Source organism: Lynx rufus, unplaced genomic scaffold (assembly GCF_022079265.1).
Source record: "Lynx rufus isolate CCGP_SWC_20201006 ecotype Redwood Valley unplaced genomic scaffold, mLynRuf1.p SCAF_15, whole genome shotgun sequence".
In the NCBI taxonomy this organism is placed as follows: domain Eukaryota; kingdom Metazoa; phylum Chordata; class Mammalia; order Carnivora; family Felidae; genus Lynx; species Lynx rufus.
Window position 1 is genome coordinate 4,001,488 of NW_025814829.1, and position 27,304 is coordinate 4,028,791.

Sequence of the window (27,304 nt, forward strand, 5' to 3'; positions counted from 1 at the left end):
GCCTGAGCCGAAACCAGGAGTCGGACGCTTAACCGGCTGAGCCCCCCAGGCGCCCGTCCAAGAGCAGGAGCTTTAAGCGCACCACGTCCGCAAGGTTGGTCAGTGGCTGCAGTTTCTCGGGAAGGAAGGCAGACTCATTCCACAAGAGATCCAACTCCTGGTTCCACGATGCACTCTCTCAAGTCACTTAGCCGCTTTATGCCTCAGTTTCCTCGGCTAAGATGGGGGCTAAGGAAAAGAACACCTGACTGGCCTGCTTTCATGTTCTGCTGCTCCTCTCCTTGCCCGGGGGTCCTTCCTCCCCAAACACCACCGGGGCAGGTCTGCTCGCACCCCACCGCACGCTGACCTTTGCCACAGGAAGTCAGCCTAGTTGCCCGGGAAACCAGGCTGGAGTCCTAGGATCAAGAGAAGGGGAGGAACCATCTTCAAAAGAAAACGGGCGGGGATTTATCACCGGCCCTGGCCCTGGGTGTCATGAAATCCTGACTTCACATCCTCCCAGCGCCGCTGGGCATCTTTGAAGAGTCGGGCGGCAAGAAACTGTAACTGCTCTCCTCCTTCTGCTGCTCTGGACATTGTTCATTATGTTTCCTTCCTGCGGCCGAGGCCAGTGCAAGTGAGCAGTCACAGGCTTTTCCTCTCCTGTGCTGCTGTCCCAAGCCTGGCTAATCATTAACGTCCCCGCTCCTTTCTTGCTTGGCCAGTCCCCGACACAGCCAGCCTATGTCACACGCACGTCGGTTAGGGGCAGGGTGGGCATTGGCCGCTTTGGACTCCATGAAATCGGGAGCTGAGCTACACAGAAAACCCAGGGAGTCCCCAGGTTGGGAGAGTAGAGTTGTGGCCCCCAACTCGGAGAGACACAGCTTCTGACACCTCAGGTAGCAGGGCTCCGGGACACCGTGAGGAACGAGCCAGAAGATACACTGGGATGACACGGTCCTAGGGCAAAGTGCAAGGTCCGCGGGCCTCTGCACATAATAGCAGGAATTAGTTGTAAGATAAGCATACGAGCCCTACACAGTCATGCTCTGGAAGGTTCTGTGCCCCATAAACACGAAGGATGGCAGAAAAATCCGCAAGGTCCCTGTGGAGCAAACAGGAAGGACCCAGGAGTGGAGAGAAACAAAGTGACCAGTATGAACTGTTTGATGACCAAACCTGGAGGGTGGGAAGGCAAGTTATGGGGCCATTCTCTGACTTCTCCTTCTCCTGACTGGCGCAAACTCGACCCTTCTCTCTCATTGGTCCCCTGGATCAAGCAAGCGCAGGATCCAGGTGGCTAGGCTCTGTCCAAGGGGGGCCCTGCTCAGTACACCTGCTGCTCCGTGCATCAAGGAGACCCCGCACTTATGGGGTTTGTTAGAGGTAGGACTCTCTCCAGGACCGATGGGCAGGGAGAGGAAGGATAGGGTCATAATGGGCTCATATTTGCTCTCTGCGCCCCAATAAGTGGGTCTCTGCTTTCAAGTGATGGGTCAAGTCAAGATAGTTGATGTGAACGATCTCACCAACGTAGAAAGCAGGCTAGAAATCTCAGACACGTTAGAGAGGCCAAAACAGCCAGCATCCAGCAAGGACACGTTGACTGTGGCTCACGTACGGTGTCCCTGCTGTTCTGGAGATGCACTAAGTCTCTCGCGTTCATTACAGGTAACTGGGGATACCGCTTCTTTTTGGCCACCTGAAGTGGGGGGAAAGTCCAACCCAAGAAAATGTCTTTATATGTCAGAAAACTACCACGTGGCTGCTGGTCTGGGATACTTTCTGCACAGAGCTTTTGAGGGGACCCAATGAACGCAGGTCCTTAAAGTTTACAGCACAGCTCCTGGTACACACTAAGTGCTCAGTAAATGTTCAGGATCCTCTAATTTCCTGTAATATTTAAAATATAACCAGCCAGAGAGCAGGGCTCCTGGCTTCCCGGAGGCTAGTTCATTACCTGGGGCTTTCCATTCCTTATTGCTCTCTGGCTAAATTTCCATCCGGGTCATAGTGATTTTGCCTAAGAGGATATAAGTTGAGTTCAGTAAGTTGCATGATCCAGGTTGTCGCAGACTTGATTAACATCAGGAGACATTACTCAGCGGCCTGGACGTCCCTGGCTAGATAATTCTGCAACTCATCTCCTGACGCAGCCAGGCCGCTCTAGCATTTCTGCTTCTGTGTCAATTCTTGGGGCGTATACCCCCCCCCCCGCCCCCCCGGCCGCTGCAATTCTCTTCCGGCTTAGTCGTTCCCACCTTCAGAACGTATGTACGACAGATCAGCTTTCCTAGTGACTTATCATGTTTCTATTACAATTGCACTCACGACCCTGGTCCCCAGACAGACACAAGAACGAGACAGATGGAGGGAAATACGAGTGTGAGCCCAGGGCAGCGTTCTGCGAGGCCCAGCCTGTGTGTCTGCTTCTCATTCTCACCTCACTTCGCCTCATTTATATAAAAGCACAAATCCGGTGTTTGGGGCCGACGGTCTGCGTTAGCCGAGGAGAGGAACTGTGGAGCCCGAACGGGCTCTCTTCCCTTAGAAGCCCTCCAAGGGCTGCAAGACCATTCTAGCCACGGCTTGAAGGCCTCATCTGTTGGGCTATCTGAGGCAAGACTGGGAGGGGGGACACTAAGTCCCGGATCTCGCCCACGCAGAGTAGAGCCCACACCAACCTCTCAGTCTGCACCGCCCTCTGTGGACGCCTCGTTCTTCAAGCGATGGTTAGAATACACCTGCTGCTCTGTCACCCAGGAGGCAGGTGTTCCCACGCTCCTGCCCTCAAACCAAGCAGGACGGGGATGCGGCTCCAAGGCTGTGGCCCACCTGTGCTTTCCACGCTCCAGGCCCCACACTCAGCACCCTGGACAGTCCCCTCATTTCTCTTCCCAACGACCCCATGAAGTATATAACTAGGGCTACGACCACCTCACAGATGTGGAAACTGAGGCCCACAGAGGTTATGTCATTTATCCAAAGTCGTACCACTCATAGGTGCCAGAGCTAGGGTATGAACACAACTCACTAGACTCTATCCTTGGGAAATCCATTTTCTAAAAAAAATTTATTTTAGAGAGAGAGCGTGCGCAAGTGGGGGAGAGGGACAGAGGGAGAGAGAGGGTCTTAAGCAGTCTCCATGCTCAGTGCAGAGCCCAATGCGGGGCTCGATCCCACGACCCTTGGATCATGACCTAAGGCTAAATCAAGAGTTGGATGCTCAACCAACTGAGCCACCCAGACGGCCTGGAAAATCCATTGTAAGTGCATTGTTAAACAGGCTAAGTTATGGAGATGAGAGCTTTTTTTTTAAATCTGTTTTGTAATTAAAAACTAACACTGCGGAAAGTAACTGTAGTGGACCAGGCTCGGCCGTGCCCTGTCCAGAGACTTTCGGTCCTTAGCCGGTCAGTGGGTCCAGACCTGCAGGCCTTGTCCAGGCCAGGGCCGGGAGGTGGGTGTGGGCCAGGGGAGCAGGTTGGCTGTCACAGTGGCCCTCTGTTTCACTGTCCACAGCCGGGAGGCCCCTGCAGTGGGCCCTGAGGTCACAGCCTTCCCCCATCAGCGTCCTGCCCCCACGGGCTTCCGGGGAGACTGTGTGGCACAGAGAAGGGAACCCGCTCGGCAGGAGGAACACACTCCTGGCTCTGGAATCCCACCTCCCTTACTTGTCGCTGTGTTTCCAGATGACTTCACTGCTCCAGCCTCGATTTCCTCAACTGTGAAAGAGGGCTTGAAGCTGCATCACAGGACGATGAAATTAACAGTGTGATGACAACAGACACGCCAAAGCTTTACACACACCGGCAGTTAAATATGTAACTAAGTTTATTTCATCAGGGTATGAAGGACCATTAGGGTTTACCCTCCTACATTTTATTTATTTATTTTTATTTTTTTACAGTGTATTTATTTTGAGAGAGAGAGAGAGAGAGAAAGCATGAGCAGAGGGGGACAGAGAAAGAGGGAGAGAATTCCAAGCAGGCTTGGCATTGTCGGCGTAGAGCCCGATGCGGGGCTCGAACTCAAGTACTGTGAGCTCATGACCCGAGCTGAAGTCAGACGCTTAACAGACTGAACCACCGGGGTGCCCCATCTCCTACATTTCAAAAGAGGAATTTGCTCAGGGTAGTGGGTTGTGGACGTGGCATCAGAAAATCCTCCCAGCCTGCTGGAGGCTGGAATCATCCCCCCGTTCCCATCACCCCTGGAGGCTCTAGCTCTGCTGTGCTGCTCTAACCCGCCTCCCCTGCAAGGTCACTCAGTTGCTCTCCCCCCGACGGCCCTGCACAGGAATGAGTGGGCATCTCCTGGCGCAGAGGACTGCGGGATGGGGGACAGGTGGGCACAGCTGTGAAACCACAGGCCGGGACTTCGTCAGCTCTGCCACGTGGCCGGGGAAGCCGGGGAACTGGCCACCTCCCCAGGAGCAGGTGTCAGGATCCAAACCGGGGTGAAACCATGAAAGCCAAAGAGTGGCCAAAAGGGAGCAGCGCATTAGCCCCGGTGATGTGGTCTCCACAGGGGGACCCACCACCCCGCGGGTACCTACTGGCGTGCAAATGCTTCCTATGACAAGATGTGGGGCGATCCCTAAATCACATAGACCCCATTTACCCTTTCAACCTCCAGCCACAGCCTCCTCTGTGCATCATGCTGAGCACCTTTGGGGGGGACGGGGGGTGAGGGGCAGGTATGTTGATAACAGGACATTTCTGTTGCACGTTACAATTTGGGAAGTGCTCACACAGGCACGACTGGACCGAATTCCTGAAACAAACCTGTGCAAAGCATAGTCTGATGCCCGTTTCGTGGTCGGTAAACTAACGTTCGGGGTGGAAAGGTGTCCTAGGTCATGGTAAATGGCAGAGCTAGGGTTAGAAAGCCATTTGTCCCTTCAGTCAGTCAGTCAGTCAGTCATGGAGTGGTTGGAAGTTTCCGGAATTGATTTTGGTAAAGATGTGCCATTCAGGCCAGAGGGTCCAAGGCCCTGAGAGAAGCGAGGATATTGTTTCGTGGGTGTGGCCTCCCCGGGAAAGTGGCAGAAGGTAGAAAAGGAAACTTTACCTCCTTCAGACTGTGCCTCCCCCTTTTGCTCAGCCACTACTAGCCCGGGACTGATCACACTGGGCACTGGGGAAACCGAGGCAGCCGAGCAGCTGTCAATGACACCGGCGGTGAAGGGCCGCTTTCTACTCTCATCTCATCTCTGCGACACCGCCGTGAGCAGGTGTCAAAAGCTCCGCTTCACGGAAGAGAACAGCACAGAGGAGCAGGGAGCGGAGTTTCGCCACGAGCACCGACCAGCCATGAGGTCTGCCCACCCCCCCGTGTCTCCCCCCGACCCCCGTTCACGCTCCTGCTGTCAGCGCCCCAGCTCACCCGGACCCCAGTTTTCTCTCTCTTGCGATATTCAATAGTTCCATGTGACGTTTGTGAAAAAAATATATGTACGTGTAAATGTACGAGTGAGCTCCAGCAGCATTCCAGGCCCTGTGCTGGACACGGGGGGGTAGAGGCGAGCCCGCCACAGTGCCTGACATTCTGGCGAGGAGCAGGACGGAACGGGCAACCTTAGCACGCAGGGTGAGCGCTGTCGTAGCAGGGACAAGTCCAGCTGCAGCGTGAGCGTGCGGGAGACGCGCCCGGTCCGGCTGGCGGATGTAGGGGACGTGGTGCTCGTGGGGCAAGGGAGGCTTGGGACCTCCGTGACGGGTCCCGGCCAACCAACGTCCTAATGACCCCCTTCTGAAAATGAAAATCCAACCAAACCACTCCCCTTCCCGAAATCTTTCAGAAGCTCCCTATTGCTGCCAGAATGACGGACGGGCTCCTTAGCAGGCCCACGAATCCTCTATGTTCTGACCCCCTCTCCCACTATGCATCCTATCTCTCTCTCTGTCTCCATCATCTCTCTGTCTCCAACTATCTCTATCTCTATCTCCATCATCTCTATCTCTATCTCTCACTCTCTCCATCTATCTCTATATCTATCTCACTCTATCTCCATCATCTCTCTCTCTCCATCTCTCTCTCTCTCGCTCTCTCTCTCCATCTATCTCTCTCTCTCCATCTATCTCTATCTCGCTCTCTCTCTCTCCATCTGTCTCTATCTCTATCTCTATCTCGCTCTCTATCTCCATCATCTCTCTCTCTCTCTCTCCCTCTCTAGCTCCATCTATTTCTATCTCTATCATCTCTATATCTACCTCGCTATCTCCATCTCTCTCTATCTCTATCATCTCTCTATCTCGTTCGCTCTATCTCTATAATCTCTATTTTCATCTGTATCTCTATCTCTATCTCTCTATCTCCATCATCTCTCTCTCTCTCCATCTATCTCTATCTCGCTCTATCTCCATCATCTCTCTCTATATATCTCCATCTATCTCTATCTCTATCATCTCTATATCTATCTCACTCTCTCTCTCTATATATATATGTCTCTATCTCTATCATCTCTCTATCGCGCTTGCTCTCTCTCTAATCTCTATCTCTATTTCCATCTCTATCTCTATCATCTCTATCTCTATCATCTCTCTCTCTCTATATATATATATATATATGTCTCTATCATCTCTCTATCGCGCTTGCTCTCTCTCTAATCTCTATCTCTATTTCCATCTCTATCTCTATCTATCTCTGTCATCTCTATCTCTATCTCTATCATCTCTATCTCTCTGTCTCCTCCATAACGGAAGCACCCCGAAGGCAGGGCCTGTGTCCAGTTCAGTTCTCCAAGTCCAGGGCCCAGAACAAGGCTGCCTGAGGAATTTATTAGAAGAATGACTACATTCCTGAGGTCTGAGTTATCATCTCCAGAGAGAAGACCAATTCTGCTTTCCCTTGGGTCTCATGGTAGGGAGGGCTCAAGGCCCTGTCAGTCTGGTCAGCGAGGGGAGGAGGGGGTGTCACAGGCATGGGACGCAGTTCCGCCCCTCCGGTTCCTGTGGAGAACGCTAAGATGCGAACGGCCAGTTCTTCCTGCCTCTTGACACAGAGGAGTCCAGAGCCAGTTTACACGTCCTCTGGGAGAGGAGTCCATTCCAACCGTTTTGTGTGAACTGCCCCGTTCCTCGTCCTTCACTTTCCAACCCCAAGAGCCCCCAGCCCCTGTGCAGTGCACACACCAAGCATTTGCAAAGTTCTGTGTGAACACTTTGCACCTCCCACCAGGACGGGGTTTATAACAGAGACAAATTCTCCTGCATTAATTTTCAAGGAGAAAAGAAATGCGCTTCAAGCAAGAAAATTGGGTATCTGGGAAGGTTTCCAGCTAGGAGATTTCCAGCAGGACTTGAAAAAACTTCGTCCGTCCTGCATTATAACAGAGTGGGGGTGGGGAGGCGACCTTTACTCCTCCTTCCTCCAGCTCTATGCTGGTCACCTCGGAGGACACCGAAGAGGAAGGCACGGGCCCTGCCCTGGAGAATATGACCATGTGGGTTCCTTATTTCCTAAGAAATATATAGCATAGATTCCTTGCTTTTTCCCCGCCAAAGTCAGAAACCATGACTGTGTCATTAGCGGTTAGATCGTGTCTGACCCACGTCTACACCAGGGGCTCCGAACTCCCTTGGAGATAATCTGGTCTTGTACTGATGGTTCCTCTCAGCCTTCCTCATTTGATAGCACAGAGATGGTAATCTATGGGGAGGAAGAATGAGGCGTGAGAGGTTTAGGAGGGGCGCGTGGCAATACCATCCGATCAGGAGGTAACAGAAAGCAGCTTTTGGTGCCTTAACTTGAAGCGTGGTTTCATGTTTCCTTAGAGGCTGTTCTAAGCTCTGGGGTCACAGCAAGGGACAAAACAAAGCTCCTGCCCTCAGGAAGCTTGCATGGTGGGGGGAAATAGACAACAAACAGGAAAAAGGTAAGGAGGGGTGGCGGCTGCTTCGTCAGACAGGTGCAGGGAAGGCCTCTTTGAGAATGTTGTCTCGTCATTTTAAGCCAACGGCCAAACGAAGTGAGGGAAAGAACTGCACGGATATGTGGAGGCGGAGGGTTCCAGGCAGAGGGCCAGCAAGGGCAAAGGCCCTGGGCTGGGAAAGCACTTCCTGCATTTGGGGAAGGTGGGTGGAGGCGGGGCCAAAGAGGTTGTCGACACGGCATCGGCCCAGCTCCGATGGGCCCTGGAAGCCACGGGGAATGAACTCTGGGAACTTATTGTGTATCTTCTGCATGCCGAGCAGGTCCTAGGACTTGGGGATACTAAGATGGTCAAGTCACAGCCCTCGGTTCCACACAGCTTAGGATCTAGCGAGTGATGATGACAGAGGGCTGAGTCCGGGACCCCGTGGTCAGGGCCGGGGAGGGGTGGGGCACGTGCAGGGGCCGAGGGCTCAGGAAAGGTCTTCCGGAGGAGAGGACACCAGGAGCGGCTATGGGACCAGCCAGAAGTCAGCTTGTGTCCTGGCCCCAGTTCTGCCCACTTGCTGTCCCAGTCAGGTCCCTTGATCTCCCTGAGCTTCTTCTTCCTTGTGCGTAAGATGGGAACAACAGTACCTGTTCTCTCCAGAGAAAACAAGGTCACGGGCGTAACAGCGCTTTGAGAACTGCAAAGCCCTAGCCAAGTATAAAACGCTGCTATGATCTCACCACACTGTCTTCTCCTCCTGTGCGTTGTGTGGCTCCGTGTGAGGGCGCAGGCTCCTGCCTCTCCCCATCCTCCTGGAAGCCACGAGAGCTGGTGGCTCAGCTGTGACGATCCAGAGCTGGGCATCTCGGCCGGAGGCCCGGCTGCATCCCGTGCCCCCCGCACATCCTGCGGCCGTCAGCGGGGCTGCTGCAGACCCTGAGCTTGTGGTATCTGCTCCAGTGGTAGCTGGGATTGCTCAAACGTGTGTGCAGACCCCTGCTCCCCAGGCTCCAGACGAGCGTGGCCACGCCGCATCTGCCATTTGTCCGTATCCAGGAGGGGGACGCTGTTCCCCGTAAGCCACGCGTGGCTCTGTCCAGAGCGGCGTTTCTGTGTAGCAAGAGGCACGCAGCCCGGGAAAGTGAGGAGCCTGCATTCTCTGTAAAGAAGGTGGATTTGGGAGTACATTTCCATCAGCAGGCTGGCCCGGTCATAGCTGAACACAGAACAGGCCCCGACAAGACTGAAGGGCATTCCACGTACCCTCCCGAGTTAAAGAGCCCTTCATCTCTAGGTCCCTGTAGGAAAAGGAGAGTGTCCTTCCACTAAGCCCAAGGCTTTATGTCAGCTGCGGTGTGTGTCTTCTGCAGAATTGTCCTACGGGAAGCTCCCTCCCTCAGCTGGGATGCCGACACCCCACTCACAGGGGAGCACCGGCAGGGTTCCAGTACGGCTTTTGTTCTGTCGCCCTGAGCATGAGCACCCCTCCAGCCTCAAGACTATCTGGAAAAGGGGAGGGGGTGACAGCAGTCGACTCCAAGGTCCCACGACGCTTCCTCCCTAACGGCAGCACCTGCCACCTCTACTGCTTAAGGATCTACCACGTCCCTTGGATTTTACCTGGACTTCTGCCTGTCCATGGTCTCCTTCTGCTTCCCTCCCCAGTTTAGGGAAAGACTTGTGCCCCTGGGTAGGATTCTTGCCTAATTTTGCATTATTTCGCATTTTGTGAAGCCCGAGGCTTGCTATTGGAGCTCCATAATTACAGGAGCAGAATAAGAGACTCCCAGATGGCAAGTTTGTCTTTTTTTTAGCCGATCAGCCCTTGTCGTCCTGGCACCGCACCCCCCCACCCCCAATACCACGTTTCCTGGTCAGCGCAAGTGGCCGCGTCTCCGATGTGCTGAGAACGTAAGTATCCATTTACTCCCACCTGAGAAGTGCAGCTCCCAGGGCTTCTGTTTCATTCCAGACTTAATAGCACTTATTTTTCTATGGATAAATGCTTTCATGAGCATAGATTTCGGTCGAGATGGCCGTTAGCTGTTTTACTCATGGCAGGAACGTCTGAACTGTAGGTATATATGTAGGTCGAAGGCCCTGGGGTCTGATTGGTCTGGGAAAGAGATTTAAAATCCCTAAAGGATTCTCGGACGTTCTCAACCTTCTTCCTAGATGAATGGGGGCCCAGGGGCTGGACTTGGGCAGGGCTTCCTGGATGTCTGGGAAGGGCACAGGGATTGAGCCAAGTGGGGTCCGAGAGAGTCAGGGGCGCAGCTGAGGTGGAGAGCGGAGCCCCAGACCCACGGGAGCACTGACTCACGACGGCGAGCAGACCAGACTGAGGCAGCCGGGGAGGGGCCTGGGGCCCAGGGACGCCAGGCCAAGAATGGATTGGAGGGAAGGAGGCAGAGCTGAACTGGTCCTCTGAGGCAAGCGTCCTGGGCTCTGCAGGGGAACTGCAGTCCGTCTGTGGGGAGGAGGGGAGAAAGAGAAGGCAGAGCGAAGGAGCCTGCACGGGTAGGACCAACAGGGGAAGCGGCGAGGATGCAGCATCTGCCTTTGCCACCGAGGGGCTCGGGTAGACTGGGCTGCCGCCTGGGATGGTAAGTCCTTTGCAGGCTGCGGATAAGCGGATAACTGGGGCTCACGAGGCAGGAGGGGGGGCTTCCAGCGTGTGGGGCCGTGACACTCTGTGATCCCCAAGATCCCTTGCTGCACTGAGAGTCTGACATTCCATGAAATTTTTATCAAGTATATCCCAAGAGAGTCATCTAATGTATAATTTCAGTTAATCACGCAGCAAATAAAAGAACCAACAATTTCATATTCTAATGGGGTTTATGCCTTCATTAGATACAACATAACTTTATTAAGTTAGAAAAAACTCTATTGAAATATTAAATATGCGCAGTTTATATCTATATATACATCTATCTATATCTGTTGAGATATATCAGTTACATCTCAATAAAGACGTTAATTTAAAAAAAGAAATGTTGTGAATTAAAAAAAACACAAAAAGAAACTCCCTGATCTTCTAATCCGAGACCTACGGCCTGCTCCCTGTTTTTACGAATAAAGTTTTATTGGAACAGCCACACCCATTCACTTACATGTTGTCTTTCGCTGTTTTCTTGCCACAGTGACAGAGTTGGGTAGTTACAGTGGTGACCATACGGCCCATGAAGCCCAATATATTTACTATCTGACTCTACAGAGAAAAAGTTGGCCACTCTTCCATTTATCCAATCCCCCATTGTATACGTAAGAAAACTGAGGCTGGCAGAGTTTGGGGACTTCCTTTAGGTTGAGTGAGTTGGTGGCTGAGAGGGGACAAGACCGTGACGTTGTCTGCCCAGGCCCGTATTTCTGTGCTGCAGCTCCCAGCTTCCCATTGCTGGCTCTTCTGTTTAGGGGTACCTCGTCACGTCGTGTCGTGTTCTCATTTTACAGACACGAGGGCCGTGGGCAGAGATGAACTGATGGGTCCTGGGTCACTCCTCCCACCACATGGCTGCAGGACAGGTCTCAGCCCCCAGTGCTAGCTCTCGTCTGCTGCTCCAAGAAGGCTGAGGCTTGGAGGGCAGAGAGAGCTTCTAAGAACTTCTAAGACTAGAACTTATCTGGCTCCCCAATTCCCTCTCAGCATTAGCATTCACCTTCTGTTATCCAACAAAAGGACACATTTACAACTGTCTCGAGTTCAACTTGAAAACCCTTTTCACAGGTTTCCAGGGAAATTACTCCAAGCAGCCCTGATGGGTTAAAATGATTTTAACATACCCTGTTGCCTTCCGTTCCTTCCGCGGCATCTGCTACAAACAGCAAAACACAGGAGTACTTGATATTTATCTTCTTTTGAAATAAGAGATTCCAAAGGAGACAATGCAAAGGGGAAAACTACCCTGTCTACCCACAATCATATTTAAAAGAACAAACAGCCAATCTGAGGTCCAGATTGGGCCTCTGTTTTCTGTGTGGGAGATTTTTCAGAGCTACGAGATCAATCGGCCATTAGAATGATCTACATCTGTCCAGGAGAGTACACATTGAAAACTGACCCTCGCTTTCTCCCTTTGCCCAGCTATAGCCCCTCAGAGGACTGTTTCCCTCCTTCTTGCCATTTACAAGCCTTTACATTGTCTGCATTTCCACGTCTATTACACATCTCTCTTGGACAGACAGTAATGAATACTCATGTGAGAGATTAAAGAACATCGGCTTTCCCAACAGAAGTGGTCAAGAGAATAAAGGGTGCGTGCCGTAAGCAGCCACGAGAGACCCCCAAAGCCTTGCCAAGGTGAGACATTTGACAGGTGCATTGTTCCCTGTGCCCATAGAGCCCCCGACCAGCTCAATACAAGTTTGAATTTCAAGGGTGACATTTCCCTGCTAATGGAGGAAAGCCAAGGATGAGAGAGAAGACCAGACAACAGAGGTGGCTTTGCGTGGGCTCAGCCAGTGGTTCCCCTCTTACTTGTCCCTCTAAACTCAGCCTGCCCCTCTCAGTGGAGTCAGCTCCTCACGGCTTAAAGACGATGACAACCAACATGCATCGTGTCAGGCACCGGGTAGGGTGCTGGCAGTCAAAGACGGAGAGAGTCCTTGTCTTTACATTTTTTGAGAATCTGGGCCAGGTACTTTGCTAGGGACTTTACCTGTGTCATCTGTTTAAATCATCATACAACAAGAAGGTCAGCATTATTATCTGCATTTTATACATGCAGCATTCCCAGCTCTGAGAAGGTAAGCAACTGGTCCAAAGACACACAGGAAGTAAGTGATGGAATGGGGCTTGAACTCATGTGTGTCTGTGTGCTTTCCATCAAGTGCCACCTCCGAAGCCTGGGGACTGTCTTTCACTGCAGTTGTCGTCCGGCTGTGCCTCAGCCGCTTCGTAGGGTGCCCAGAGGCTGCAGGAACGTGGGTCGAGACACAGATGCATTGGAGGTACCGCACGTCGTGTTGAAATGAGAGCAAGTTGGAACGCTGAAGGTCATTTGGAGAGGAGTGAAACGAGGGAAGAACAGACGCGATTTGTGTGGAAATACAATTGTGCATGCTAGTGTGAATTATTGGGATTGATCTGGGCTGGTGGGGTTGCTGGAGCTACAGACAACGGTGCCCATTCAGACCCCAGGGGCTCCTAAAGAGGCGTCCCCCAGGGCCATTGCAAGGGCTGCCCAAGACAGCAAAAATGCAAGATTCTGGCTGATCCTGGGGGGAGGTGGGCGCATAAAAACAGGAGGCGCTAAGCTGCTTCTAAGAGAAAGGGTGGGTGGTGAGCAGAGATCACCGTTGTGAGCTCACAGGTAAGCGGATGCAGGCTCTAGACAGAGGGCTGGGCCTGGCCCCGGAACCCCAGGCCACGTCTGCGAACACCATCTATCGTTCTTTACAGCTAAGTTGCCGGCACCCCTGCCTTCCATCTGTTTGGCAACAGTTAGCAGAGGGAGGAAGTAAGGATGCAAATCAGTACAATAGTGCAGACGAGCCTCAGAGCTTCAGCTCCGATGATCCGTCCTTGATCTCACTCCTCACCACGATTATCACCACCAGGCCCACCGCCAACATCTTCAGGGCCTGGGGCAAAAATAGACTCATCACGCCGTACGAGTAAATATTTAAAAGTTAGAAACCAAGCCTACAAACTGCTAGATAAAATACGTGCTATTTTCCTACCTTAGCTACTATAGGTCTTCCATCTGGAAGATCAGATCTCCATTCAGAATTTTCAGACTCCACAGAGTTCTGTGTTGGACCAAGGTGGCGAGGGATGGGACACCCCTGGATGAGGGCATCAGGGGCGGTGAGGGGCCGCACCCACGGGGTGGGACACTGAACTCCACAGCCCAGGCTCCACCCACAGCCTTGCCTTCAGGCACCTGGAGCCTCTGAGGATTCCCAAGGCAGTGGAGGCCACCCACAGGAGGCTCCCCTGGGGAAAAGCTCCCCATGGGTCCTGGAAGCAGGTGGGAGGCCATCTCAGTGGGGAATTCTGGGGTTTGGGGTACCTGAAGAATGGCCTAGAAGGAGGAGTATGGACATGTCTTCTTGGCCATTTGGAACTCCATGCCCTGTGGAGTGCAGGGCCCTCAAAGGCACAGGGCCCAGGACAAGGGTGTACGAGTGGTAGAGATGTTTGCTGACACCAAGTGCCCCGTACTGACAGGTGTCTGAAGCATTTTACCTGGGCTAATTCACTTAATTCTCATGACTCCAGGAGGTAGGTACCATTCTTACGGCATCTTCACAGCTCGGGAACCTCAGACACACAGCAGGTGAGCCAACGCGCCCAAGGCGACAAGCGATGGAGCCCAGTTGTCGGGCTGCTCCATCGACTACCCCGTGTCCCCTCCTCACGTGGCAGAGCTCACCTGCAGGGCACGTAGGCTCACACCGCAGCCTCCCAGAGAGACACAGAGCCCTCCAGACAACTCCCAGACAGGTGCTATGGAGCACTGTTGTATTCTCGTGGCTGGAATGTTTGTGACAACTCTCCTCCACATCCCCGTATCTCTGACTGCTTTGCTGAATCACAGATTAACTCCCAGATCTGTGAGGTAGATTTGCTGAGGCATCATTGTGAAAGAGTTGGAAGTCAGTGAGGGCGTGGATGTGTGTGTGCGCCTCGGCCAGGATGAGGAACGGAATCTTCCCTAAGGGAAAGGAGAAGCTCGGTCAGAGGGCATTTGTGGGTTGATGCCACGGCTGATGCCAGGAGAAGGTGGCTCCGCCCAGGGCACAGATCTGCCTGAAGCATGAGCGATGGACGACAGCCTGGATGAGTGAAGTTTCCAGCAGCCAGTCATGGTGGCTGACCTTGAACTGGGGGGAAGGTCCAAGCCAAAGAAAAGGAAGCCACTGCACCTCATCTTGGTTCTCGTAGAAGCCCAAACCCCCACCTCTACCTGAATGAGTAAGCGTGAAGGGAAAACCCCACGAACGTGGTATTTACAAGCTTGTAAAGTGTGGCGTCCAACATTACGTCAGTAGACATCTATCTTAGGTAGCAACCGACCTCAGAACAGAGGCATCTGGAACCCACTCACAAATGTTTGAAAAATCGGTCTGAAGGCGAGAATCACCTCAGATCTGGGTTCAAATTCTCCTTCTCTCCCTCAGTGGCTGTGTGTTGTTGTGTATTTCATTTTCTCTTCCTGAACCTTGGCATTCTCGCCTGTAAAATGGTGACAGAAAGTATCCACAGGATTACCGAGAGAATTCAGTGAGGTGACATTTTTAAAGTCTCTGGGACACAGACTGTACTTGGACAAAACGTTATTTTACCCTTCAGGCCATCCCGGGAGCCGTGTGCAGGATCCCAGGCACAGGTTGGTCACAGCTATGGGAGGCCCTCTTGTGTGGAGGAACCAAGGTCCAGCCAAGAGCTGGGAGGGGGGTACAAAAGCAGCAGAGGGTAGGGTTTGTTTTTGATCTGGAGCCACTCTAAAGGAAGGTGGGAAACCAGATAAATACATTCATCTGTCTATCTATCTATCTATCTATCTACCTATCTATCTATCTATGTATCTATAATGTCTATTTATTTTTGAGAGGGGGGACAGGCAGAGAAAGGGAGACAAGGGATCTGAAGCATACTGCACCGACAGCAGAGAGCCCGATGCGGGGCTCCAACTCACGAACCCTGAGATCATGACCTGAGCCGAAGGGGATGCTTAACTAACTAGGCCACCGAGGTGCCCCCAGACAAATACATTTACAAGAAATCCCTCCCCGGTAACAGCGGAGCACTGGGGGCCATACCCAGGACCAAGGTGACAGTACAGTGTGGCCCAAAGGGTCTGCTGCATGGGGAGGGGGGACAGCGCTTCTTACGGCCTCTGCCAGCAGCCCACTCCTAGGCCTTCACTCTCAAGGCCAGGCCAGGCCTCTCCCCCACCTGTGACAGGTCCAAGGACCTCATCCCGGCCTCACCGGCAGAGACACAGCTGACAGTCAGGGTCTGGCGCCAGCAGCTCAGGGTACTGCTTCAGTGTTTCGGGGTTCAGTCTGCCTTCTCTGTTGCTACTTCGGGTACGTCAGGGAAGGCCTGGCACGCCACTCCTGGACTGAGGCAGCGCCTAAGGGGCACCCTGCTCCACTCTTCCTAAGTCGGGTTCTAACAGCGCTGTCAGCATGATGGCTCTCAAATGCAGACCCCAATTTAACACCTTCAATAGCTCCCTCACTGCTCAGACAATGAAATCCCAGCCTCTTAGTGTGGCCTATTAGTCAGGCCTGTTTCATTTGCAAATGTCACAAACCAACTTGAGAAAGCATGGAGTTTTTCAAAAAGGAAGAACTTGCAGTAATCTGGGCATTTCCTGGGATCTCAGGGGCCCAAGCTGGGGACTTCTCCATGGGGCGGGGAAGAGGGGGGGCATGGCTCCAGCAGAAATCCCAGGGGTGCATTACGATTGGCCACTTTGGGTCACATGCCTATCCCTCGCTCACTCTGCGGCCGGTGGAAGTGGGGGGGGGGTCCCATTGTGGCCAGTGGAAGTTGGGGGGGAAGTGACTGGTACTTGGGTTCCACTCCTGGGCCTAACAAAGCGGTTAGAAGAGTGGGATCTGGGCTAAAAGAAGCCAGAAAGGTCATGACAAATCCCCCTATGATCTGACCTTATGCTATAGCAACACCAGGCTCCTTGCACTTTCTAGCACATGCCATTATGTCTTGCTCATGGTTTTCAATGCCCCCTTCCTGGATTCTCTGTACCTTCTTTGCCTGGATCATGCCTCCTCCTCCTTCTAGATTCAGTTCTTTGTCACCTCTTCCAGGAACACTTCCTAGAGCTTTAGGTTAGATCAGACGTCTCCTGAGCTCCCAGCACCCCTGCACATCTTCACAGGGCTTACCCCAGAATGATGCTACACCATAATAATGATAGTAATAAAGACAAACGTACATAATGTTTACCACGTGCCGTGCACGGGTCCAGGTACACGATGCATTTCGTTCATTTGTTCCTCACAACGACCCTACGAGGTAGGCATATTATCAGTCCCCATTTAAAAAAGTTTTTCTTTTATCTTATTTTTGAGAGAGAGAGAGAGACAGAGAGAGCGCGTGAGCAGGGGAGGAACAGAGAGAGGGAGACACAGAATCCGAAGCAGGCTCCAGGCTCTGAGCTGTCAGCACAGAGCCCGATGCAGGGCTTAAACTCACGAACTTCGAGGTCATGACCTGAGCCGAAGTCAGCCGCTTAACCGACTGAGCCACCCACGTGCCCCTATCAGTCCTGATTTTATGAAGCAAAGAAACTGAGGCCTCAAAGGTTTATGTAACTTCCCCAAGATCACAAAGCTGGCAACCTGCAGAGCTGAGCTCAAACCCAGGCCCCATGGCTCTGAGTCTGTGCTCCTAACTACTTCATCTAGAAGTGGTTTGCAGGGCCGCGGTCTGCCCTGCTGAGCTGTGAGCCCTTAAGGGCAGGGCTAGTCGCGGCAGTCAGCCTCACACTCCTGGTGACGAGGGAGTCAGTACTCACGCAATACCATCTGAGAACTGATCAGGACTTCCTCTGTTGGGTGGCGGAAGGATGAAGAGGGAAGGAGAAAAGACCACTTGGGGCCCTTGGAACCTCCTTTTGCAGACCTATGGAAGGAATGGGGTCCGAGGAGTCCCGCCCCAAGCTGCCCGTGTCCTGGCAGACCACACAAGCTGGCCAGAGCCCTCCTGCCCACCGGGCCATTTCTGTGAAATGCCTCTGGCTGACTCAGCCACGCTTTTTCTCTCCAACTTATGTCCATATTCTTGAAGCGGATTTGGTTTTCTCTGCGGTTGACTGAGACTTGCCCAGTGGCGCAAAAGGAGCTCTCCCCGTTGTAGTTCTTTCCAACACAACGTGATAAGGCCAGTGTCGGGGCCAGGAGGCCTGGAGCTGTGGCATTCCTCCATTTCGCTTCACTTTCCTTCGGTTGCCGGCCCAGGAGGCAAGCAGGTCTCTGACTCGCCGCCTTTGCTAAATACACTATCAAACGTTCCCTGACTTGATTTCTCCAGTTTCGTATTGAAGCTGGCTCTAATACCCTGCCTCGGTAGGCCATGGAGCTCAATGAAAGGGCCTGTTTCTACTAGGAAGGGTGGCAAGGAGGGACTGTAGCCATAATGGGCGGGTCATTACATATGGCCCGTGTTCAGTAGGACCTGAACCCAAACTATAACCCAGCAGCAAATCAATCAATATTAAAGACAGACACAACGACAGCAGCGTTTTATTAAGTCCTTCCTATGGACCAGGCTTTGAGCTAAGCTATTGCCAAATACTATCTAATTTAATCTTCACAAACCTGAAAGTCAATCCTTTCAATGGTATGACGAGTACCCATTTATGCCAGAGTCAGTACTGGGTACCTGGGTCACAGCAGTGAACAAAGCAGACAGAGACCTGCGACTCGTATACAGACAGCAAGCAATGGACATCACACCCAAGTAAACTACAAGGCAAGCCATGTGGTAGGTTAGAAAGAATATGGACCGAATAGTAGGGCAGGTGAGCGGCTGGGAGTGCTGGGGAAATGGCCTCGGTGGGCCGCACTGAGAAGATATTTGAGCGAAAATTTATTGGGAGTGAGCCAGTTGGCCTTGTGGATATCTGGGCGAAGCTCATTCTGAGCAAAGGGGATGGCCAACGGGAAGACCTCAAGGCGGGACTGTTCTCAGGGTGCTCAGGGAACAGTGAGGGGGCGAGAGAGGCTGGGAAGGTGGGAGGAGAGGCCATATCAATGCAGGCCCTTGTGAGTCACGATATGAGCCACTTTACACGTGAGGAAACTGAGGCAGAGAAAGGTTATGCCCAAGGTAATGTGACCTGTAAGTGTTGAGTGTCAGAGCTGGGACTGACCCACCCCCCACCCCCCCACCCCCCCCAGGTCGTCTACATCAGAGTCCAGGCCTACATCCTAATGCTGGATACCCTCTCCCCACACACGGCAGAGCAAAGCTTCTGGACGTCTTCCCATGTCAACCAAGTTAGGCCTGGTGGGACCCGAGACTCAGAAATTTCCGAGCTGGAAGGAATCCCCGAGATCTCATCCAATTCTGGTGCCATGGGTGGAACGATAGAGGCCTGGGTCTTCTCCCCTGCTGGGTGACGGGACCTCCGACACAGGACAGGATTCCTCACCCATATGGTGGATGCCATCCCTCCTCATCGAGTCGTGGGGATTAAATGAAATGATGCATGTACAAGGGCTCTGACAAGTGCCAACAGTTCCTCTTTCCTTTCCTACCTCCTTCCCCAGCTTCTTGGAGCCGCAGTCACTGCCCGTCCATCCCCGAGCTCAATCCTGCCCCAGTCGGACACAGGACAGGTACCAGTAGCCTCCAGTCGATCACCACCAATCCAGTGGGGAGCTTGGGATTCTCCTGGGACCGCCCTCTCATCTGTCCCCACACACGGCCCTTTCTTCCCAGACGGCCGGGATCTGGTGCCCCCCGTGTGCCCAACCTTGAGTCTCTACTGTTCCCCTTTCATCAGCTGGGGCCCTACGGGATGTGCTCAGAGCTCCACTCACAGTACCACACACACACATACACGAGGTGCTCCGGAAGTGGTTGCCACTGTTATTACTAAAAGTACCATGGGATCTGCTGCCACCAGGAATGTCTGGGACAAGTCACACACACCCCTCTGCACCCCACTGCTCCCTGAAGTTTGGGGTTAACACCCACGCTACTTTCCATCACGGCAACTGCCAGGGCTCAATGCCAGATCACTTGTGAAAAGCCATCCACATGGAAGCCAGTGTTTTCAGGTATCGGCTGGAGAACAGAGGGGAGGAGATTTCAAGCTGGATCCCACTGCCCACGTCCACAAGCCAGAGCCTGCGGGATCTGAGGCTTTTCCTCCAGCTTCCCCACGGGGGGCAAAGCTGGCACGGGGCTGTCAGCCAGGGTGGCCAAGGCAGGACCTCCTTCTTTCCGGTGGTGGGACCCACAGATGCATGAAGCAGCCCTCTGGCTGGTTAGCAGATAAATATTAATGACTAAATATGTACGTAGGACGGAAGATGGATGGGTGTCCCGGGAGCCATCGCTTTGATTGTCCCTTCTTAGATGCGTTTAAGGATCTCAACGTGATAATTGTAGGGAGCTGGAATGAATAGTAAAAAGCCTAGGGGGAGGTAAAACAAGGTCTAGGGGAGAAAAGAAGCCAGTCGGGACACCTGCTGAGAGGACAAAAGAAACCGTGACTGAGGTGGCCCTGGGAGGGCAGAAGCCTTCGGTGGGGATACCCGCTCACACACCGAGAGTCCCGGCTCTGTTTGCGTGCCCGGGTGCGTGAGCAGTGGCGGGACGCCCAGCGGTGCCCGTCCGGGCCCCGAACCCCTGCTGCGGGCACCGTATACAGACCCGGAGCGTCCCGGTGTATCGTTAGAAAATTCGGAAACAACAGCATATGGCATATACTCCGCATGCAATTCTGCTCCCGCTGTTAACTAACTTAATTCCAAACGCCGATTCTCTCTGCTTACAATAAAAAGGTGCTTTGCACAGGGACTAAGGCCCCAGACTGAGCTTCGCTTCTCTCTCTCTCTTTTTTTTTTTTTCACTAAATGTTATTTAGTCCCGAAAAAATTCTAAATAGATTTGAGAAGCCCGGCCGCACTGGAAAGAAACAAAGCACTGAGCACACAAGCATGTGTGTGAGAGCAAACAGGAAGTGTGTGGGACGGGTTCAGGTGCGGACGTGGAAGCTTCTGGGAAACCCGCATGTTTAATGCTTTGCCGCGGCCCCTCCCCAGCGCCCATAGCTCCTGATTCCCGGTCCTTCCTCTGCCTCTCCTGGTCTGTGGACGGCCACCTCCTTCTCAGGGATCCAGATTCCACATTTCAGTCCTCCATCGCCTCCCCCTCCGCTTCCCCCCTTTACGGGTCCTGCTGCCTTCTCTCTTGGCACCTCCTCCCGCGTTCGGCCTGTGCTCCCCACTCCCACGACATTACTCTCGTTCGGGCCCTCAATCACCTTGTACTTGGCCTCCCCTCCCCCCAGTCCACTCCAGACACTGCCACCAAACAGCCCTTTAAACCCGGCTCTGGCCACGCCGCCCCAGGGCTCAGACACCCCCCGGGGCTCTCCACCGCCAACCACATCAAGGACAACACAGCTGACCTTCAGAAACTGGCCGCCGGCTCGTATCTCCTGCTGCCTCGTGCTGTCATGCTCCGTGCCCCTCGGCCTCCATCACACCGTTCCCGCTGCTCAGACCACCTGTCGACTGTGCTGTCTGCCCGCCGCCCCCCCGTTCAACCCCCAGGGCCGATCCCCCAAATCACCTCTTGCACAGAGCCTTTCCTCTCTGCCTTCTGCACCTCTGTCGGGTCTCAGGTACGCGCGTTCTGCAGTCCAGTCATTTCTGGGCAGAAAAATTCCTCCCGCTAGAATGTATCGTCCGTGAAAAGTGGCTCCTCATCTTTTCTGGCTCTTCACAACACGGTAGATATTAAACACTTTAAAAGAAGGAAACTTACTTGAATTGCATGAAGTTGAAGCACAGACCTATCAAGCTCCCACTGGACCCCATAAGAGTCTCGTGTGGGCCACGCGGCTTCTTCTCTCTGCTTCTGCATAATCATGGTCAGATCAGAGAGGATCAAAGTGCTAAAGGGTGCTGAGGGTGGCCCCGCATGTGCACACACTGTGTATCCTGGTAATCCCAGGAGTTAATGCAGTGGTTCTCAGCTTGGGGGCGATTTTGCCCCCCAGGGGACACTTGGCAGTGTGTGGAGACACTTTGGGTTGTCACGATGGGGAGGTGCTACCTGCGTCTAGTAGGGAGAGACCCTGGGATGCTCTAAACATCCTACAATTCACAAGACAGTCCCCCCCAACAAAGAATCATTCAAGCCAAAGGGTCAAAAATGTTCCTGTTGAGAAACCCTGATATAACGTAAAACAGGCTTTCTTAACCCCATGAAGGAGACGATGAAACTGAGGCGCAAACGAGTCAGGTGATTTTCCCACCATAACACAGCTGTTTAAGTGGCAGAACGAGGCTGACCCTCAGGTTCCCGGATTCCCAGCCCTGCGTCCTTTCTTCTAGGTTATGTGCCTATCTGCAGAGCCAGACAACATGGCAGGAATTCAGAGGCACCAGACTCGACCGAGATTGCTGTTGCTAAGCCTGGTAGATGTCAAAGTGACCGCAAGGGCGTGGGCTGAGGCAAAATAACTCAGTGCACCACCCACTCTCCCGAGCCAGGATGCTTTTCGCTAGCCCTCCCAATGAAGACAGTGGGAGGCAATACCAGAAGTCCAGCGGGCAGTGAACCCTCATCCCAGCAGGCAGGGCCAGACTGCTCTGGGGTTGAAGCGACTCCAGGGGACCATGCTGGGAAACCCTATACCGTGCCTCGCTTACTGGATTCCTTGACTCAAGACAGCAGAAGGGTGACAGGCTGGCACGGAGCAGGAGGGGCCCGAGAGACACAGATGCCACTTTCTCTGCGTATTTGGGCCCGTGTCCCAGAACCTGCCATCTGCAGGAGAGCAGTGAGATGGAAAAGGGCTGCGCAAGACTGATGGGGCAGAGGAGACTTAGGGACATGAGCGCTTCCTCAAGTGTCTGCAGGGCTGCTACGCGAGAAGATGGTCTTGGGGGCTCTAGTGGGCAGAAGTGAGATGCCTGGAGAAGACCACATGTGGCAGATTTGGGCTCCATGTGAGGAAGGATAGGGACAGCTGTATAAAATCACATGCAGTTCCACGTCACTGAGATCCAGGGTAAGTGGCATGATCTCTAAGGGATACTGAAGAGGTTCCTACCTGGAAAGCTCCAAAGTTCTGTTTTATGAAGGGAAATGCAAGGGTGTGCGGCTATGTGCTAACGGTGGGGCATGAGCTCATGACCTCAGCGGCACGGCTGCCCGGGACAGGAGGTGTCACTTGAAAAAGCCCAGCTCCACATAGCAGATGTTCGGCGGAATGCAGAAGGCCTGGGTCTCACAGTGACAGGGACAGACAGGCATTGCTTTCGCTCTGATCAAAGCTACCGACTTCAGCTGAGAAAGACTCCTTCACTCTGAGGCTGAAAGTCAAGAAGGCCATAAAACCTCCTCTAAGTACAGTTTTCTCCAATTTTGAGAATTTGTGAGCAGGTGTGTCTATAGTAAGGGCAACGGGCTGTGAAGACTGGGCACGTATTAGCTGTCACCATGAAATAAAACTTCTAACAAAGTGAATATAACATGCTCAGTGATATCATTACTATTGGGTTACCTGGGGGTTCAGTAAGCAGTTCACACAAATGACTGCAAAGTGGCTTTTCGGTGCTCACTTGGTTGCTTAGAGGGGTAGTTCCAAACCTCTCCTCTCCCCCAACACTCAGGGTGTTGGAATAGGACACTGGCGTTGACAGATATTCAAAATCGGGCACTGCAACTGAACAGTGTGACCTTGGACAAGTCACTCAATTTTCACGTTGTAGTTCCCTCATCTGTCAAACGGGGAGACTGCTACTACTTACCTTTACAGGGTAATAGTTGAGGATTAAATGAGGCGTTGGTAAAGTGCACGAAATGAGGCGTTTGTAACGTGCATGCGCCAGTAAGTGACTGGTGCACGTCAGCCATCAAGGCAAAGGGCTTTCGCATATGTCTTCTCTCTCCCCTTTTACCACCATAAGGTGCAGCAGTAGGAGATTCCCCCACCTAATGGTTGCTCACACTTGCCAAATTGTTCTACCTAATTAGACAAAGACTCTCATGTTAGGATGAGGGCACCAAGTTCTTGCTTCGACTTGTCTTCTATAAAGGAACCACTATACTATGCTATACTACAGTTTCTATAAAGGAGCCAGTACACTACATATATATGTGTGTGTGTGTGTGTGTGTGTGTGTGTGTATATATATATAAAATCTGTGTCATATGTATCATATATACATATACACATACGTGTATATACATGGCATCAACTATGTGCACCAGTAAGGTCAGCTTTGTTGCTAACTGCCTGGAAGTATTATTAGGTAAGTAGAGGCTTGAGTGACAATGCCAGCTCAGCCACGTGATCAAACAAGGCACCATGGCGTCCGCTGGCTTTCCAACGTGAACCGTGATGAAAGCCGTAAGGGCAGTTTGTAGGGGTGTCCACAGTGCTACTCAGGCCTTCTGGGATATGGAAACAACCTCTGGGGCCAACCTAAGGTCACCAGCAGTGCTGGGGATTTGCTGGAGAACTTGCACTCCCGACATCGAGGGGAGGTATGGATTATTTGGAAGGGGTGGATCTTGGCAGGACGAGAGGCTTCGCTGGCTCTGGGGATGGTGAAGCGGCCGTCTCCTCTTTGACAACAGGGTGCCTGCTGGAGTCTGCACCTCTGCTCTTCTCTTGGCACCGCGTGGGGAACGAGGGCTGAGCTTTGTAGAGCTGCCCGTCCTGACCCAGCAGCTGCACGCCGGGCTGGCAACTCCTCATAAGACCCCTTTCATCTTCCTCAAAGGCAGGTTATGAGAACTCTAGGAGAAGGTGCTTGTTATTGTATATAGACTTACACTTTCCCAAAGATGCACGTTAGAGGTGCGATACCTTTTTCTTTTCTTTTTTGTCAAGTTGCCTAACATACAGCGTAGTCTTGGCTTCAGGAGTAGATTCCTGTGATTCATCACTTACGTACAACACCCAGTGCTCATCCCCACAAGTGCCCTCCTCGCTGCTCATCACCCATCTTCCCCACCCCCGTCAACCCTCGGTGTGTTCTCTGTATTTAAGGGTCTCTTATGGTTTGCCTCCCTCTCTGTTTGTATCTTATTTTTCCTTCCCTTCTCCTATGGTCTTCTGTTAAGTTTCTCAAATTCCATGTATGAGTGAAATCCTATGACCTCTGTCTTTCTCTGACTTACCTCACTTAGCAGAATATCTTAAAAAAACAAAAGAACCTGCAATTTGCATATTCTGCCAGCAGGGGACAGCCATGTGACCCAGACTCAAAGATGTCCCCTTTATGCGGGGATCTTTCCCCAAACTCCCCAGGTGTGCAAATGCGACTCCCATGGATTTATTAGAATGTATACAACTTTAAAGCAATATTAATCCGCCACACTGAGAAATCTTAAAGACAAAAAGAACCGTGGCCAGAAGGCAGAACACGGAGTCGGATTTTTATTGGTTAGAAACACTTTCTGATGCAAATCTCATGCCCACTTAATTGGACTGGGTTTTGCAGATTTATTAGAACGTATACAACTTTAAAGCAATATTAATCCGCCATGCTGAGAAATCTTAAAGACAAAAAGAACTGTGGCCAGAAGGCAGAACACGGAGTCTGATTTCTGTTGGTTAGAAACATTTTCCGATGCAAATCTCATGCCCATTTAATTGGACTGGGTTTCACACAACTGCAGTCTGCTCCTTCCCTGCCGGCTGCTGGCGAGGGGCTCGCCCTCATAATCACCCTGGTTCGGAACCCCTGCTTCCTTCCCGTAAACATTATGATGTACTGGGCACTTACGTTACACCAGGAACCGGGCAAGACACTTCATGCCTCTCATTTTCTCCTTGCCACAATCCCACCAGCTCCACATCATTATCTCCATGCCACTGATGACAGATGGACTCAGCTGGTGACAGAGCCGCATCCAAACTCAGATTTGCCCAATCCCCACACACAGAGCTCTCCCCTGTGTTTCGCTCACTTCCTCTACCGGGGGTGGAAGAAAAGAAAGATACCAGGGTTTCCCCAACGCTGACCGGCTTTCCTGACACTGTCCCTACAATGTTCATTTCCTGTTAGAAGGGGGAAGCCCTCTACTTTACCCTTTCTGAAAAATAAGGCAAAGCAGCCCCCCCGCCCCTCCACGTTTTCATTTCAGGCACTCCCTGAATGAGCTTGCAGACTCTATTTATTTATTTATAGGTTCCTAGAACTTACCCACCAGGGGAGATTTCACCCAATTCCCTCTCTTTGCCACACAAAAAAACAAGGTAGGAGAGGTATAGGGACACCCCAGGGTCAGGCAAGGAGTTGGCAGGGGCAGGATTGGAGCTCAGGGGTTTCTCATTTTATGGTTGGGCTGTAGGACCCTCTACGTTTTCCAAATCATTTCAGAGAGTTATGAAGAAGTGGTCGACTGAAAGAGATCAGAACATCCAAAAAATAAGAATAACAGAGGTTCAGCTGGTTACACTGGCTTATAAAGAGTGGAGCATGAGAATTTAAAACCCCTCGGTAGGTCAGAGCAGCATTCACCCCATCTTACAAGGAACCCCTGACCTTGGTGTCCCAGAGGGTCATGGGAGAATACGGGAGACACATCTATAATGTTGACTTTCAGCATTTAGGAAATGTCCCCTAACTTCCATTTAATAACCCCATTTATATCTGTCATCCACGACTCTCTAAAAGTTCATTCCTGGAATCTATTTATAATTTCAGTCCATACTGTTTCTCGGAGTAATGATTTTTGCACATTTACTACCTACGGCGTAAAGTACTACTTTCTTTTATTTGGCCTAAAACTATCAAGCTCTCTGGCTCTGCTCAGCAGGGCAGGACGAGAAGCCATTAACATCTTTCACCTGAAGAATTATTTTTAAAGAAGCTAATTAAGTCTACAATGCAAACAGGTATATTACTATGCAAAAACATTAATTAGGCCAATTTTGAAGTTCCTACAAGTGCCCTGAAAAGAGTTCAGTTCACCAACAGTTTACCTTCTCCAGATGACTTCCAGGTGGAACCCACTTTAGTAGGAATTTTTTTTTAATGTTTATTTTTTGAGAGAGAGAGAGAGACAGTGGGTTAGCAGGGGAGGGACAGAGAGAGGGAGACACAGAATCCGAAGCAGGTTCCAGGCTCTGAGCTGTCGGCACAGAGCCTGACCTGGGGCTCGAACCCATGAACCACCAACCATGAGATCATGACCTGAGCCAAAGTCGAACACGTAACCGACTGAGCCATCCAGACGCCCCAGGAGGAATTTTCTTTAGACACCTGTGAGGACATGATTTATGTCTGCCCCAGAAGAAAAGTGGTAAAAGGGAGCTGAGGGGCAGGAATATATAATCTATAATCACAGTGAAATAATCTATAATGGCAGTGGAATCTTCAAAACATATTCTTTTGTTTTCAAAGCCCAAAATTCTGAGAGCAATTCCTTTCTGAACAAAGGGTATACTGGGAATGACTCCAATATCCAAGGCTGGGAGATGGGATAGCAGGGAACACCATGTTGATGAGGATTCGGGTTGCATTACCTGAATCTTCTTGATTACCATTTAGAATGAAAGCATCACCCCTTGTCTGGTTCACTATCAACAAGGGATAAGCTTTCATTGCTTTTCTTTTCAATCCAATAGTATGAGACACGCTGGGTGAGGATATTCTCCTTGAAGATTCAAAGAAAGGGCAGCCGGATGGCACCGTCTGCGTCTCCTTCTGTGGCCAGGTGAGGAAAGAGACGGAGAGGTACCCAAACCAGAGAGAATTCCAAGTGGAACAATT

At 51.9% G+C, this 27,304-nt stretch overlaps 1 protein-coding gene across 1 annotated transcript in view; it reads right to left on the minus strand.

Annotated features, from left to right (window-relative positions):
* FAM78B (family with sequence similarity 78 member B) overlaps positions 1 to 27,304 on the minus strand; it is a 79,683-nt gene that overhangs the window by 25,293 nt on the left and 27,086 nt on the right. The window lies entirely within an intron of this gene.